The sequence below is a fragment of the Drosophila sulfurigaster genome, unplaced genomic scaffold (assembly GCF_023558435.1).
Source record: "Drosophila sulfurigaster albostrigata strain 15112-1811.04 unplaced genomic scaffold, ASM2355843v2 contig_104_pilon, whole genome shotgun sequence".
In the NCBI taxonomy this organism is placed as follows: Eukaryota; Metazoa; Arthropoda; class Insecta; order Diptera; family Drosophilidae; genus Drosophila; species Drosophila sulfurigaster.
The window spans coordinates 218,504-235,891 of record NW_026909659.1 but is presented as its reverse complement, the minus strand read 5'-3'; the positions used below and the strand labels follow the sequence as shown (position 1 = coordinate 235,891).

At 38.4% G+C, this 17,388-nt stretch overlaps 1 long non-coding RNA gene, 1 other non-coding gene and 1 pseudogene across 2 annotated transcripts; 2 read left to right on the top strand and 1 right to left on the bottom strand.

The window, feature by feature from the left end:
• Positions 1-1,525: 1,525 nt before the first annotated feature.
• LOC133849651 (uncharacterized) lies at positions 1,526-3,644 on the bottom strand. The gene is made up of 2 exons (XR_009895407.1): positions 3,134-3,644; positions 1,526-2,151 (listed from the first exon to the last, which is right to left on the bottom strand). It is a non-coding gene; the product is annotated as an uncharacterized LOC133849651 (long non-coding RNA).
• Positions 3,645-10,311: 6,667 nt separating this feature from the next.
• Positions 10,312-10,490, top strand: LOC133849655 (5.8S ribosomal RNA). Its single transcript, XR_009895411.1, has one exon. It is a non-coding gene; the product is annotated as a 5.8S ribosomal RNA (ribosomal RNA).
• A 352-nt stretch (positions 10,491-10,842) lies between these two features.
• LOC133849666 (large subunit ribosomal RNA) lies at positions 10,843-17,388 on the top strand (annotated as a pseudogene).

Genomic DNA, 17,388 nt, shown 5'->3' with positions numbered 1-17,388 from the left:
ATTTAAGAACAAAGACAATATCCAACGACCACTATTTGTAATCCACTCTGATGTTTGTGGTCCAATTACACCACAAACTATAGATAATAAAAACTATTATGTAGTTTTTATTGATCAGTATACACATTACTGTGTGACGTATTTGGTAACATATAAGTCGGACGTTTTTTCTTTTCAAAGATTTTGTGGCTAAAAGTGAGGCTCATTTTAACTTAAAAGTTGTCAACTTGTATATTGATAATGGTAGGGAATACCTTTCTAATGAAATGCGTGATTTCTGTGTTGAAAAAGGCATCAGCTATCATTTGACGGTTCCTCATACTCCACAATTAAATGGTGTATCAGAACGGATGATTCGGACAATCACCGAGAAGGCTCGCTCTATGATTTCTTGTGCTAAACTTGATAAATGTTTTTGGGGTGAGGCTGTTTTAACGGCAACATACTTAATTAACAGATCCCCAAGCAGAGCGTTGCAGAATATAAGTAAAACACCGTATGAAATGTGGCATAATAAAAAGCCTGTATTAAAGTATCTCAAGATATTTGGTTCGACAGTGTATGCACTAAATAAAGTGAGAAAACGAAAGTTTGATGAAAAGTCAATCAAAACTATACTTGTCGGGTATGAACCAAATGGGTATAAATTGTGGAATGAGGAATCAAGGAAATTTATGACAGCTAGAGATGTTGTGGTAGATGAGATTAACATGTTAAAATCTAGAGTTTTACATGGAGAAGAATCTGTGGTTCAAAGTAATAATGTTGAACCAAATATTGACTCTTTAAATAGAGAAAGTGAAGAGTTGGATTTTCCTTTGGAAGAAGAGATTGAATCTGTTGATTCTGGATTAAATTTACAACTCAATGAAAATTCCACAAATCTTGAGAATGCCGATCCAGTTGTAACTGGTGATAAATTAAAAGAAATTGAAAATGATGAAGAAATCAGACGCAGTGAAAGACTTAGAGGTAAACCAAAATTATCATATCGATTCTTAGGCTGATGTCAGAGTGCGCGCGAGAAGCGAAGCGAAGTGATGCGAGAAGCGATGAGCAAAGCGAGAAGATGTCAGAGTGAGAGCTTTGCGAGAAGCGAGTTACATTGTTATTTTGTAAGGTTTGAAAATAAACGGTAATTAAATCAAAGAATGCAACAGAGAAGATGTCAGAGTGAGAGCTTTGCGAGAGCGAGCTACATTGTTCTAGTTATTAATATGTTCAGTTATTAATATGATGGTGATGGATTCGGATGAAGATTTTTTTGCTTCAACTGCAACACTTAACTTTGTGTTAAAAAAAAAAAGGGGCGTCCACCCGCTTAACAGGAGTAGAAACAAAAAAGGAGAGTTCAAAAAATTTATATATTGATTTGAGAAATCACCCAGAAAAGTTTTGTAACTATACAAGGATGTCTATTTCTACTTTTGACTACATATTACATAAAATTAGTAGTCGGCTGGAGAAGCGTTGGCCAAATTTTGTTACACAACCCATACTGCCTTGCCAAAAATTAATAATCACATTGAGGTAAGTTTGTAATATATTTCAATTATATTAATTATGTGTGTATTATAGTATTTAAAGTATTAAATTATATTACGATTTAGTAAGATCATCAGTACTATTGTCGAAAGAAAAATTAAAAATAGTCTTTTGTATTTCCATTCTGCATAGTAACTTTTTCATCGGATCCATTTTCCGCATATATGGTATTAAACTATCGAAAAAGGACTCGTCGTCGTCTTTCTCTTTGTTTTTATTAATTTTCTTTTCAAGCAACATTAGTTTTTGTTGCTCAATAGCTACTAATTCCTCTGACGCATTAATTTTTTTTTGCTTTTTTTGGTGTTTCATATTCACATAGCTCGTGAATCTCTTCAGACATGATCTCATCTTGAGACAATTCAGAAGCAAATCCTGAACAAGATGGCTCAAAGCTTAATTGTGATGCTTCAAAATTGCCAACCGATTTACGGGGTTTTATTTGGTCCTTTAAAAAGAGTAGACTTTTAAAATGAGGCCAAGAAGTATAGTTGCTGTAAGCCTCCTCTGAAACACCAGAGTCGCCAGATTTTGAAATAGGAATTTTTTTCCATTCGTTGCGGAATTGGTCCCGGAGGTTCTTCCATTTTTTTTTTAAGCCGTCTTCTAAAATACAAATTTGATTAATTAATTAGAATAACGTCGAAAATTATCCGTAATTACAGATTTTTAGCTACTGGAGCATCTTTCTCATCATTGGCATACTCATTTAAAATTGGAAGGACTTCTGTTTCAGTTTTAGTGAAAGAGACTGTAATAGCTCTTTGGGAAGAGCTACAACCGATACATATGCCTCAGCCCACGAAGGAAATAATTAGCAAGACGGCAGACAACTTTTGGAAGCTGTGGAACTTTCCAAATTGTGCTGGGGCTATTGATGGAAAGCATATACGCATTAGATGTCCACCTCATTCCGGGTCTATGTTTTATAATTATAAAAAGTACTTTTCCATAGTACTTCAAGGAGTGGCAGATGCCAATTGCAAATTTATTGCCATAGAAGTTGGAGGCTATGGAAAACAAAGTGATGGTGGAACATTTAATGCATCACAACTGTATATGCAGCTAAGGGCTCGACAATTTTTTCCGCCAGATTCTTGCTTGCCTGGAACAAACATTAAGATGCCATATGTCTTTGTGGGTGATGAGGCATATCCACTCCTAGAAAATCTTTTAAGGCCATATTCTCGAAGAGATATAAATACCAATAACGAATACTTTAATAGTAGACTTTCCAGAGCTCGAAGATGCATTGAATGTGCCTTTGGTATCATGACATCCAAATGGCGTCTTCTCTGGAAGCCTATTGAGACTAATCCAGATTTTGTTGATATAATTGTAAAGAGTATATGCATTTTGCATAATACAATCATTGACCTTGAAGGGCCTTATGATATAAATTTAGAGTCACAACATTTTCATATTGACCTTGAAAATCATAACAACGCCGAAACTTTAAATCATGTAAATTTAAAAACAGGCCAACTAATTAGAAACGCATTTCGCGACTTTGTTTGCACACACAGATGCACCGAATAAAAATATGTAAATACAAATAATTTGCAGTTATTAATAAATCTTTACTTACTTGATGTTTCTAACATGTTTTCAATTTCTGTCCAATTTTTTTCCACCAAAATTCTGTTGTGATAGTTTTTGTTTTTTTGGTCCCATAGCACTGGGCGTAAAAATACTTCACTAATTAAATTTTCGATGTCCATTTCGTTCTGGTGTTCTCTCACAAATGACATTAAATGCAAAAAAAAAACCCATGATTTTAGAGTAAACTGTACATAAAACTAAAAATAGAGTTACAAACTTACCATCTCAGCTTTCAAACACGCGTGCTTTGAAAATAAACGGTAATTAAAGCACAGAATGCAAGAAAACAATCGTACGCTCTGAGAGAGTTGAAGCGATAAAGCAGGTTGCAAACTGCTCTCTCGCTTTGCTCTCGCTTTCTCGCTTGAACTCGCAACTCGCTTCGCTCTCACTCTGACATCTTTCGAGCGATTGCATATGAAAAGGGTTGCAGTGGTTTATCGCTCGTTCTCGCCCAATATTATCGCATCGCTTCTCGCTCGCACTCTGACATCAGCCTTAGAGAAATGTCTTATGAATACTCAAATATGCTTGAATGATATTCCAGTTAATTTTGACGAAATTAAGTTTCGTGATGACAGATCTCTATGGGAAGAAGCCATAAAAGATGAACTCAACTCCCATTTTGAAAATAATACTTGGTCCTTAGTGCAAAAGCCAAACAATAAAAACATAGTTGATTGTAAGTGGGTATTTAGTATAAAACAAGATGAGTTCGGAAACTTAGTAAAATACAAAGCAAGGCTTGTAGCGCGGGGTTTTACTCAAGAGTATATGACTGACTATGATGAGACATTTGCACCAGTTGCACGAATCTCAAGTTTCAGATTTCTGTTAGCTCTTTCAAATCAATATGATTTACTTGTCCATCATATGGACGTTAAAACTGCATTTCTAAATGGAACTCTAAAGGATGAAATCTACATGAATATTCCAAAAGGCTTAAACCAATTTTCTGAGAATCAAGTTTGTAAACTAAATAAAGCTATATATGGTCTTAAGCAAGCCGCTAGATGCTGGTTTGAAGTATTTGAAAATGTATTGAAAAATGTTGGATTTGAAAATCTAGCAGTTGACCGTTGTATTTACATTTTAAAGAAGGAGATATTTCAAGGAATATATATATTTTGTTATATGTTGACGATGTGGTAATTGCTACAAAAGAATCTGAAACTATGTCTAATTTTAAATCGTACCTTCAAGATAAATTTAAGATGACTGATTTACGAGAAATTCGTCATTTTATTGGTATAAAAATTGATAGAACAAACAGTCAGATATGTCTTAGCCAGTCAGCATACATCATAAATGTTTTGAGAAAATATAATATGGAGGATTGTAATGCAGTTAGCACCCCACTTCAAAGCAAATTAGACTATGAGGCTCTTCAATCAGAGGAATCATATGATGCACCAAGTAGAAATTTGATTGGCTGTTTGATGTACATTATGTTATGTACACGACCAGATTTAAGCACTTCAATAAGTATTCTGAGTAGGTATACAAACAACAACAATAAGGAACTATGGCAATGCCTGAAAAGAGTTCTTAGATATCTAAAGGGCTCGGTTGATTTGAAGCTCACATTCAAGAAAAATGTTGATTTTAAAAATATTCTGATAGGATATGTAGACTCTGACTGGGCCGGGAATGAAACGGACAGAAGAAGTACTACTGGATACCTATTTAAGATGTTTGAGAGCTGTTTGATTTCATGGAGCACCATGAAGCAAAAATCTGTTGCTGCATCATCTACTGAGGCAGAATACATGGCCTTATTTGAAGGTGTTAGAGAAGCCCTATGGCTTAAGTCTTTAATAAAAGAAATTAATCTAGAATTAAATGGTCCAATAGTTATTTTTGAAGATAACCAAGGCTGTATTAGTATTGCCAACAATCCTACCTGCCACAAAAGAACGAAGCATATAGACATTAAATATCATTTTACTAGGGAACAAATTGAAAAGAAACTTATTTCTGTAAAGTATATTTCCACAGATCTCCAACTCGCTGACATCTTGACGAAGCCGTTACCATCCGCCAGATTCAGTATTTTGAGAGCCCAGATGGGACTTTTGAATAACAGCAAACCTAACCGAAACTGTTGTCATGGACTAAATATTAATTTAAAAAAAGGGTCCACTTACTTTAATATTGAATAACTACGAATAGCTTTAAGCAACTGAAGTTCCTTAATCCAATAATCTTGAATATTTGTATATTTTGTTTTTTTTTCTCACTATGTAAACTTAATTTTTGGTTATTTTTTATTTGTATAGATCTGGTTGGGTTTTACTGGGTTTCCCCAACTCTTTGCAGCAAATGCTGGATCTAATTGTAATCCCCAGAAGAAGAAAAAAAAAAGAAACTATATGAACAAACTAATTAAAAATAAATAAGCACAATACTCGTCTGTCAACTATTCTTTATATATCAATGTAACTCTTGAGGTGGCGTGTTGAAAAATACGTATGTAAATACATACAAGTGCAAGAGTCATATTGATATTCGCGCATTACATATATTGTGTATGTATTGGTGGAAAGGGATCTCAAGAGGCAACGGCAACGGAGCCTTCTGGTCGTCCCTCTCACACATTCCTTCACTTTTGTGCACGCGTCTAATTAGCGTCACTTCAGTTTTGACAGCGAGTTTGTGCGGTTCATAAAACATAAAATCAAAGTGTTCTTATTTATCTGGTTGCTTGTGGGGACAATAAATTAACAGATTTCTATAGACATATTCTGTCCCAAGTTCTCAAAATTCCTTTTCTTATCCTTATCAGTTAAATTCATCTAATTGTATTTTTAGTCCTTTAATTACTGAAAGCTCTATTTTAACGGAACTATTGGCTATAAAACCTGTTTTTTCGGCTGGTCCGGATGGAGTACCTAGTTGTGTGCTAAGGTATTGTGCTGGTAGTATCTGTAAACCGCTTTTTAAATTGTTTGAATTATCCGTTGACTCATGTTCTTTTCCTAAAATCTGGAAAAAATCATACATTATACCTATCCTAAAAAAAGGGAGAAAATCTAAAGTTAAAAATTATCGCGGTATATCTAAATTGTCTGCGATTCCGAAAGCATTTGAAAAAATTATAACTTCTCAACTGCAACATCTGTGTAAATCTATAATTTCACCTTACCAACAAGGGTTTGTGAAGTCTAGATCCACTTCTACTAACTTATTGAAGTTCTCTTCTATTGTAATTAAAGGATTCGAGAATAAAATGCAAACGGATGTCATTTACACCGATTTTAGTAAGGCTTTTGACTCTGTTGATCATCACCTTTTACTGTATAAGCTTAATGTTTAGGGTTTCCTCATAGCCTAATTGAGTGGATATCCTCATACCTTTCCAACAGAATTCAGAATGTTTTTTATAATGGTTTTGTATCTAAATGTGTTCAAGTCACTTCTGGTGTGCCCCAGGGCAGTCATTTGGGTCCTCTATTGTTCACTTTGTTCATAAATGATCTTCCTTCTGTTATTGAGCATTCCCGTGTACTTATGTACGCCGATGACGTTAAGCTTTGCCTGACATTTAATGATAGTCTTGCGAGCTCACTGTTACAATATGACCTTAATCGTCTAGAATCTTGGTGCAGAGTAAATATGTTACATCTGAACTGCAATAAGTGTGAGTTTATGACCTTTTGTAGGGGTTCTTCCCAGTTAAATAACTATATGTTATATGATACTCCTCTTGAGCGAATTGAAGGTGTGAATGACTTAGGGGTTTTGCTTAATGCAAAACTAAAATTCGATAAACATATTCTGTCTGCTGTAAATAGGGCCATGGGTGTTCTGGGATTTATAAAACGCTGGTCGAAAGAGTTCAATGATCCCTACATCACTAAGACTTTGTACGTCTCACTGGTTCGTCCTATCCTTGAGTACGGATCTCTTGTCTGGAATCCCCAGTATAGGGTTTATCAAGATAGGATTGAATCGGTGCAGAAACAATTCTTATTATTTGCTCTTCGTAGTTTAAATTGGAATCCTAATATTAGATTACCACCGTATCGAAGTAGACTTTTATTACTAAACCTTCCTTCTCTTTCTGACCGTAGAACTATGCAAGGTGCTGTTTTTATACAGAGACTAATTAATGGTGAAATAGACTCTTTGGAGCTGTTAAGTCAAATTAGTTTTGCAGTTCCTTTCAGGATCACTAGGAATTTTCTTCCTCTTCTCATTTCACGTAGATCTACTAACTTTGCTTGCCATAATCCCTTCCGTATTCTGTGTGTGAACTATAATAATCTCAATAACGTAGTTTGCTCTAGTAAATCTATTCCTTTGCTTAAAACCTTATTATTAGCTTATTTATCGAGTATTTAATTGTTATTTATTTTATTATACATTTATTCTAACATATTTTTAATCTAATTTAATTAGCTGTCCAGCGTCTTTTAATATTTATTCGCGGTTTTCGTTTAATGCATGCTGTTTACAAATTTATTTTGTTTTGTCCGCGCGTCAACAAGCCCGTGCTTGGTATCGCTGGGCCAGTTGATGGTACTGCCGTTAGTACGTCAACGTCCAAACATATAAACAATTGTGAATTATAACTAGCGAACGTGAATGCTATCTAATTGTGGCCACATTCGTATAGTACATGTCAAGTATAACATATGTATATATACAATTATTGAATATTATCGTTTGTTATACCAAAATATTTGTGAGTTGTCATGTATTTTACATATTTGAAGATTTATGTAATTATATTTTAAATATTATTTACATAATGAAATGAACATTATTCTGGTTGATCCTGCCAGTAGTTATATGCTTGTCTCAAAGTTTAAGCCATGCATGTCTAAGTACACACGAATTAATAGTGAAACCGCAAAAAGGCTCATTATATCAGTTATGGTTCCTTAGATCGTTAACAGTTACTTGGATAACTGTGGTAATTCTAGAGCTAATACATGCAATTAAAACACGGATCTTCTGGAACGTGTGCTTTTATTAGGCTAAAACCAAGCGATCGCAAGATCGTTACACTGGTTGAACTCTAGATAACATGCAGATCGTACGGTCTCGTTCCGACGACAGATCTTTCAAATGTCTGCCCTATCAACTTTTGATGGTAGTATCTAGGACTACCATGGTTGCAACGGGTAACGGGGAATCAGGGTTCGATTCCGGAGAGGGAGCCTGAGAAACGGCTACCACATCTAAGGAAGGCAGCAGGCGCGTAAATTACCCACTCCCAGCTCGGGGAGGTAGTAGTTGAACTTGTGCTTCATACGGGTAGTGCAACTTACAATTGTAGTTAGTACTATACCTTTATGTATGTAAGCGTATTACCGGTGGAGTTCTTATATATAATTAGGTACTTGTACTTTTTTATATGTTCCTCCTATTTAAAAACCTGCATTAGTGCTCTTCATCGACTGCTCTCCATCGACTGTTATTGTGGGCCGGTACAATTACTTTGAACAAATTAGAGTGCTTAAAGCAGGCTTCAAATGCCTGAATATTCTGTGCATGGGATAATGAAATAAGACCTCTGTTCTGCTTTCATTGGTTTTCAGATCAAGAGGTAATGATTAATAGAAGCAGTTTGGGGGCATTAGTATTACGACGCGAGAGGTGAAATTCTTGGACCGTCGTAAGAGTAACTTAAGCGAAAGCATTTGCCAAAGATGTTTTCATTAATCAAGAACGAAAGTTAGAGGTTCGAAGGCGGTCAGATACCGCCCTAGTTCTAACCATAAACGATGCCAGCTAGCAATTGGGTATAGCTACTTTTATGGCTCTCTCAGTCGCTTCCCGGGAAACCAAAGCTTTTGGGCTCCGGGGGAAGTATGGTTGCAAAGTTGAAACTTAAAGGAATTGACGGAAGGGCACCACCAGGAGTGGAGCCTGCGGCTTAATTTGACTCAACACGGGAAAATTTACCAGGTCCGAACATAAGTGTGTAAGACAGATTGATAGCTCTTTCTCGAATCTATGGGTGGTGGTGCATGGCCGTTCTTAGTTCGTGGAGTGATTTGGCTGGTTAATTCCGATAACGAACGAGACTCAAATATATTAAATAGATATCTTCAGGATTATGGTGTTGTAAATTTATGGTGGCAGTAAAATGTTTATTGTGTTTGAATGTGTTTATATAAGTGGAGCCGTACCTGTTGGTTTGTCCCATTATAAGGACACTAGCTTCTTAAATGGACAAATTGCGTCTAGCAATAATGAGATTGAGCAATAATAGGTTTGTGATGCCCTTAGATGTCCTGGGCTGCACGCGCGCTACAATGAAAGTATCAACGTGTATTTCCTAGACCGAGAGGTCCGGGTAAACCGCTGAACCACTTTCATGCTTGGGATTGTGAACTGAAACTGTTCACATGAACTTGGAATTCCCAGTAAGTGTGAGTCATTAACTCGCATTGATTACGTCCCTGCCCTTTGTGCACACCGCCCGTCGCTACTACCGATTGAATTATTTAGTGAGGTCTCCGGACGTGATCACTGTGACGCCTTGTGTGTTGCGGTTGTTTCGCAAAAGTTGACCGAACTTGATTATTTAGAGGAAGTAAAAGTCGTAACAAGGTTTCCGTAGGTGAACCTGCGGAAGGATCATTATTGTTTGAATGCATCTAACCGTTAATAAATTAAATTTGTTTTTCTCTTTTAGGGAATTGCAATATTTAATAAATTAAGTAACTAATAAATATAAATATTTTATTCAATCATATGAGATACAATTATGCAACATATAATAATTTAAATTAGCTAAAAACCGTTTGTTATGTATTATTATTATTATATACTGTATTAAGAGTGTTTTATGTGTTTTGGATAAAATAAAAACTGCGTGTATATGTACCATAATATACATGCGTTGCAAAATGTATTGTGCATATTCCAGTGCGCATACATTGGTTCGCAACACCTAAAGAAAAACAATGTTGTACCTGTTTGCAGGTTAACGCTTTACATATGTTGATCATAATAAATAAATTTAGCTAAAATATACTTGTCATATATCTTATTATTATCGATTATGTAAAACTAAGACATTTCGCAACATTTATTTAGGTATAAAAACAATTTTATTGAAGGAATTGATATATGCCAGTAAAATGGTGTATTTTTAATTTCTTTCAATAAAAATATTGTTGAAGTAATGAAATAAAAAAAAAATTGTATCACTCTAAGCGGTGGATCACTCGGCTCATGGGTCGATGAAGAACGCAGCAAACTGTGCGTCATCGTGTGAACTGCAGGACACATGAACATCGACATTTTGAACGCATATCGCAGTTCATGCTGTTATGTACTTTAATTAATTTTTTAGTGCTGCTTGGACTACATATGGTTGAGGGTTGTAAGACTATGCTAAATAAGTTGTTTAAAATTTTTCGGAATTTTAAGCACATTGTATATTATTGGATAATATAAGTGTGAATCTAAAAAGTTCTCGCTTAAGATATTCATAATATGAATTAATAAATGAAAGTACTAAAACTCTGTTGCATGAGAAATTTGAAGAATTATATGTTCTTTATTCATTTCAAATAATACTGAGGAATGTCTAGCATAAAATATATTATTTTATAAACTAGAATTGCCTCTTATTAACGAATATGATATAAAGAATAATTTTGTGAATATTATGGACCTTCAAAAAAGATAGTATATTTCAAAATAGGCAGAGAATTGTCTATAAGTGTAATTAAACAACCTCAACTCATATGGGACTACCCCCTGAATTTAAGCATATTAATTAGGGGAGGAAAAGAAACTAACAAGGATTTTCTTAGTAGCGGCGAGCGAAAAGAAATCAGTTCAGCACTAAGTCACTTTGTCTATATGGCAAATGTGAGATGCAGTGTATGGAACGTCAATATTCTAGTATGAGAAATTAACGATTTAAGTCCTTCTTAAATGAGGCCATTTACCCATAGAGGGTGCCAGGCCCGTATAACGTTAATGATTATTAGATGATGTTTCCAAAGAGTCGTGTTGCTTGATAGTGCGGCACTAAGTGGGTGGTAAACTCCATCTAAAACTAAATATAACCATGAGACCGATAGTAAACAAGTACCGTGAGGGAAAGTTGAAAAGAACTCTGAATAGAGAGTTAAATAGTACGTGAAACTGCTTAGAGGTTAAGCCCGATGAACCTGAATATCCGTTATGGAAAATTCATCATTAGAATTGTAATATTTAATCAATATTATAACGATAGTGTGCATTTTTCCATATAAGGACATTATAATCTATTAGCATGTATGGAATTTATCAAACAATTTTGATAAGAGTTTATTTAAATTAGAGTGCTTGCATTTTAACATAAAATAAATTTCAAAAATTTGATAAAGTGCTGATAGATTATATGAGTACAGTGCGTTAATTTTTCGGAATTATATAATGGCATGATTATCATTGATTTTTATGTTTATTATAAGCACTTGTATGATTAACAATGCGAAAGATTCAGGATACCTTCGGGACCCGTCTTGAAACACGGACCAAGGAGTCTAACATATGTGCAAGTTATTGGGATATAAACCTAATAGCGTAATTAACTTGACTATTATTGGGATTAGTTTTTTAACTATTTATAGTTAATTAACGCAATCCCGGGGCGTTCTTTATAGTTATGTATAATAATATTTATATTATTTATGCCTCTAACTGGAACGTACCTTGAGCATATATGCTGTGACCCGAAAGATGGTGAACTATACTTGATCAGGTTGAAGTCAGGGGAACCCTGATGGAAGACCGAAACAGTTCTGACGTGCAAATCGATTGTCAGAATTGAGTATAGGGGCGAAAGACCAATCGAACCATCTAGTAGCTGGTTCCTTCCGAAGTTTCCCTCAGGATAGCTGGTGCATTTAACTGTTGTATAAAATAATCTTATCTGGTAAAGCGAATGATTAGAGGCCTTAGGGTCGAAACGATCTTAACCTATTCTCAAACTTTAAATGGGTAAGAACCTTAACTTTCTTGATATGAAGTTTAAGGTTATGATATAATGTGCCCAGTGGGCCACTTTTGGTAAGCAGAACTGGCGCTGTGGGATGAACCAAACGTAATGTTACGGTGCCCAAATTAACAAACAAAACTGAAACTTTAGTGAGTAGGAAGGTACAATGGTGTGCTTAGAAGTGTTTGGCGTAAGCCTGCATGGAGCCGTCATTGGTACAGATCTTGGTGGTAGTAGCAAATAATCGAATGAGACCTTGGAGGACTGAAGTGGAGAAGGGTTTCGTGCGAACAGTGGTTGATCACGAGTTAGTCGGTCCTAAGTTCAAGGCGAAAGCCGAAAATTTTCAAGTAAAAAAAAGTAACTAAAATTTAAATTTTGTCATAATTAAAAAACTTGAATAATTTTGAACAAAAGGGAATACGGTTCCAATTCCGTAACCTGTTGAGTATCCGTTTGTTATTAAATATGGGCCTCGTGCTCATCCTGGCAACAGGAACGACCATAAAGAAGCCGTCGAGAGATATCGGAAGAGTTTTCTTTTCTGTTTTATAGCCGTACTACCATGGAAGTCTTTCGCAGAGATATGGTAGATGGGCTAGAAGAGCATGACATATACTGTTGTGTCGATATTTTCTCCTCGGAACTTGAAAATTTTTGGTGAAGACACGCAAACTTCTCAACAGGCCGTACCAATATCCGCAGCTGGTCTCCAAGGTGAAGAGTCTCTAGTCGATAGAATAATGTAGGTAAGGGAAGTCGGCAAATTAGATCCATAACTTCGGGAAAAGGATTGGCTCTGAAGATTGAGATAGTCGGGCTTGATTGGGAAACAATAACATGGTTTATGTGCTCGTTCTGGGTAAATAGAGTTTCTTTCATTTATGGTAGTTTCTTGTTCCCCGGATAGTTTAGTTACGTAGCCAATTGTGGAACTTTCTTGCTAAAATTTTTAAGAATACTAGTTGGGCAACCAGTTAGTTCTTTTAAATTATAACGATTATCAATTAACAATCAATTCAAAACTGGCACGGACTTGGGGAATCCGACTGTCTAATTAAAACAAAGCATTGTGATGGCCCTAGCGGGTGTTGACACAATGTGATTTCTGCCCAGTGCTCTGAATGTCAAAGTGAAGAAATTCAAGTAAGCGCGGGTCAACGGCGGGAGTAACTATGACTCTCTTAAGGGAGAGAGAGAGATTATGGGACCATACTGGAGAGAAGTCATGACGCAGCAGAGCCTTTCCTCTTGCAATAGCACCGTGCCCCATATGGGACACTTGCTTGAGGGGGTATGGTCACCTATTACGTCTAGGGACCTGCAATTGCATCAAGTGCCATTGAATTCTTCTCCCGGACCGGACGGAATATCTCCAAGAACTGCCAGGAGTATTCCCAGTGGTGTTATGCTTCGCATAATGAACCTTATTCTCTGGTGCGGCAAACTACCCACACTCTTCCGAATGGCTCAAACCGTTTTCATCCCGAAGACGGTAAGAGCATCCCGACCAGAAGACTTCCGTCCGATATCGGTGCCTTCTGTCATAGTTAGACAACTCAATGCCATCTTGGCATCTCGATTGGCCTCATCAGTCGATTGGGATCCGCGTCAGCGGGGGTTTCTTCCTACTGACGGTTGCGCCGATAACGCGACAATAGTTGACTTAATCCTGAGGGACCACCATAGACGTCATGCGTCGTGTTATATCGCGACACTTGATGTCAGCAAAGCGTTTGACTCTGTGTCTCACGCAGCGGTAATTGACACCCTATCCGCGTATGGTGCACCAACGGGTTTTGTTGACTACGTACGTAGCTTGTACTTGGGAGGTGGCACTAGTCTCAATGGTAAAGGCTGGAGATGAGAGGAATTCGTCCCTGCTAGAGGTGTGAAGCAGGGTGACCCTTTGTCTCCGCATATGTTCAACTTGGTCATCGACCGGTTGCTCAGGTCTCTACCGGACGAGATTGGTGTCAGTGTCGGAAATGCCAAAACAAACGCTGCAGCGTTCGCAGACGATCTGGTGTTGTTTGCTTCAACACCGAAGGGCCTTCAGGCATTATTGGATACCACGGTCTCCTTTTTGGCGTCCGTTGGGCTGACCCTAAACGCTAATAAGTGTTTTACTGTTAGTGTCAAGGGGCAACCGAAGCAGAAGTGTACTGTGATCGAATCACGGAGCTTTTGTGTAGGTTCGCGCAAGTGTCCAAGCTTGAAGCGTTCTGAGGAATGGAAGTATCTTGGCATCCAGTTCGCTGCGGACGGGAGGGCCACTTACAATCCGACTGAGGACATTGGTCCCAGATTGGATATCATATCGCGGTCCCCCCTGAAGCCACAGCAGAAGTTATTCGCCCTCAGAACTGTCCTCATTCCACAGCTATATCACAAGCTAACCCTTGGTAGTGTGGCAATAGGCGTTTTGAGAAAGTGTGACAGACTGGTACGGTCGGTCGTAAGGAAATGGTTAGATCTTCCTATGGATGTGTCAGTAGCATTCTTCCATGCCCTCCACACAAGTGGGGGTCTCGGTGTTCACTCAGTTGGAAGGACAGCTCCAATGCTGCGCATACAGAGGTTAACGAACATAAAATGGCCCCACCTCGAGCAATCCGAGACAGCCAGTTCGTTCCTTAGTGCGGAAATTCGGAGGGCCCGAGATAGGTGCAAGGCATCGGGAGACGCGGCTCTGGATACACGCCTTTTGATCGACTCGTACTGGGCGGATAGGTTGCACTCCTCTGTTGATGGTAGCGGTCTCCGTGAAGCAGGGCGTTATGCTCCGCAACACGGGTGGGTTGTCGCACCCACGCGTTTGTTAACTGGAAAAGCTTATTTGAATGGGATTTAACTGCGGATAAATGCCCTACCCACGCGGTCTCGTACCACGAGGGGAAGGCACGAATTGGAGAGGCAGTGTCGTGCAGGATGTGATGCTCCCGAATCACTAAACCACATTCTGCAGAAGTGTCATCGTACGCATGGGAGGCGGGTGGCTAGACACAACAGTGTAGCTAATTATCTCAAGCGGGGACTTGAGACGAGAGGCTACTCTGTCATTGCTGAACCAAGTCTGCAGGGAGAGAACAGGATATATAAGCCGGACCTGGTGGGTTTCCGACCAGATCACACGATAGTGATCGACGCTCAGGTAGTGACTGACGGACTTGATCTTGACCAAGCTCATCAGAGTAAGGTTGAGATCTACGACAGACAGGACGTACGAACGGCTCTGGTTCGGGATTATCAGGCACATGAGGACATCAAAATCGTTTCTGCTACGCTAAAATGGAGGGGCATCTGGAGCTATCGGTCGGTAAAACGACTGAGAGCACTGGGAGTCCTTAACGCTGGTGATAGCAATATTATCAGTACCAGGGTGGTAGATGGCGGAGTCTGCGGCTTTAAGACGTTCATGTTCCATACTGGATATCGCCAAGGAGTGGGTTAGCACCGAGGTTTACTTTCCTCATTGAAAGTCAACTACACTGGCCAACATCTATTGTGTACAAAGTAAAGGGAAAACAGTCATATGACGTGCCATCCATATATGGCATTGTTGTGTGGGCAAATTCATTTCCTACTTTTTTTTTTTTTTAGCCAAATGCCTCGTCATCTAATTAGTGACGTGCATGAATGGATTAACGAGATTCCTACTGTCCCTATCTACTCACCCGTGTGGATGACGGGTCTTAGAATTTCACCACAGTGGACCTCCACTTATCGTACGAAGCGATTCTTGAGGTGCGTCACCAACGCTAACTGTTTGGAGTTAAATTGGTAGTACCCTTGTGGTACGAAACCTGACCGGAGGTCTTCTGGTACCACGGGAGCCAGGTGCCCGCGGACTTTTGTCCGTCCTGGCACGTGTTGTGGCCCTTCGGGAGCATCGTGGTGGCTGTGGTTTACATCCAAATGCGGATGCATGCAAGGGGGCGCTGTTCAACGCTTAAATTGTATCCCTGTGCTCGGGCACCGTGTGATAAGTCACTTGTGACAGGTGCACACGTAAAACTCTGGTATTCATATGTCCCTATCTACTATCTAGCGAAACCACAGCCAAGGGAACGGGCTTGGAATAATTAGCGGGGAAAGAAGACCCTTTTGAGCTTGACTCTAATCTGGCAGTGTAAGGAGACATAAGAGGTGTAGAATAAGTGGGAGATATTAAATTTCGGTTTAGTATCGACAATGAAATACCACTACTCTTATTGTTTCCTTACTTACTTGATTAAATGGAACGTGTATCATTTCCTAGCCATTATACGGATATATTTATTATATCTTATGGTATTGGGTTTTGATGCAAGCTTCTTGATCAAAGTATCACGAGTTTGTTATATAATCGCAAACAAATTCATTAATGAGAGAGTGCATTTATGTATTCTCAAATTAAAAATTTGGTATAACTCCAATTACTCAGGTATGATCCAATTCAAGGACATTGCCAGGTAGGGAGTTTGACTGGGGCGGTACATCTCTCAAATAATAACGGAGGTGTCCCAAGGCCAGCTCAGTGCGGACAGAAACCACACATAGAGCAAAAGGGCAAATGCTGACTTGATCTCGGTGTTCAGTACACACAGGGACAGCAAAAGCTCGGCCTATCGATCCTTTTGGTTTAAAGAGTTTTTAACAAGAGGTGTCAGAAAAGTTACCATAGGGATAACTGGCTTGTGGCGGCCAAGCGTTCATAGCGACGTCGCTTTTGATCCTTCGATGTCGGCTCTTCCTATCATTGTGAAGCAAAATTCACCAAGCGTTGGATTGTTCACCCATGCAAGGGAACGTGAGCTGGGTTTAGACCGTCGTGAGACAGGTTAGTTTTACCCTACTAATGACAAAACGTTGTTGCGACAGCATTCCTGCGTAGTACGAGAGGAACCGCAGGTACGGACCAATGGCACAATACTTGTTCGAGCGAACAGTGGTATGACGCTACGTCCGTTGGATTATGCCTGAACGCCTCTAAGGTCGTATCCGTGCTGGACTGCAATGATAAATAAGGGGCAATTTGCATTGTATGGCTTCTAAACCATTAAAAGTTTATTATTCATTTAATAGACGACGATGGATGTGATGCCAATGTTACATATAACATAGTAAATTGGGAGGATCTTCGATCACCTGGTGCCGCGCTAGTTATATATTAAAACATTATTTAATACAATGACAAAGCCTTGAATCAATTGTAAACGACTTTTATAACAGGCAAGGTGTTGTAAGTGGTTGAGCAGCTGCCATACTGCGATCCACTGAAGCTTATCCTTTGCTTGACGATTCGA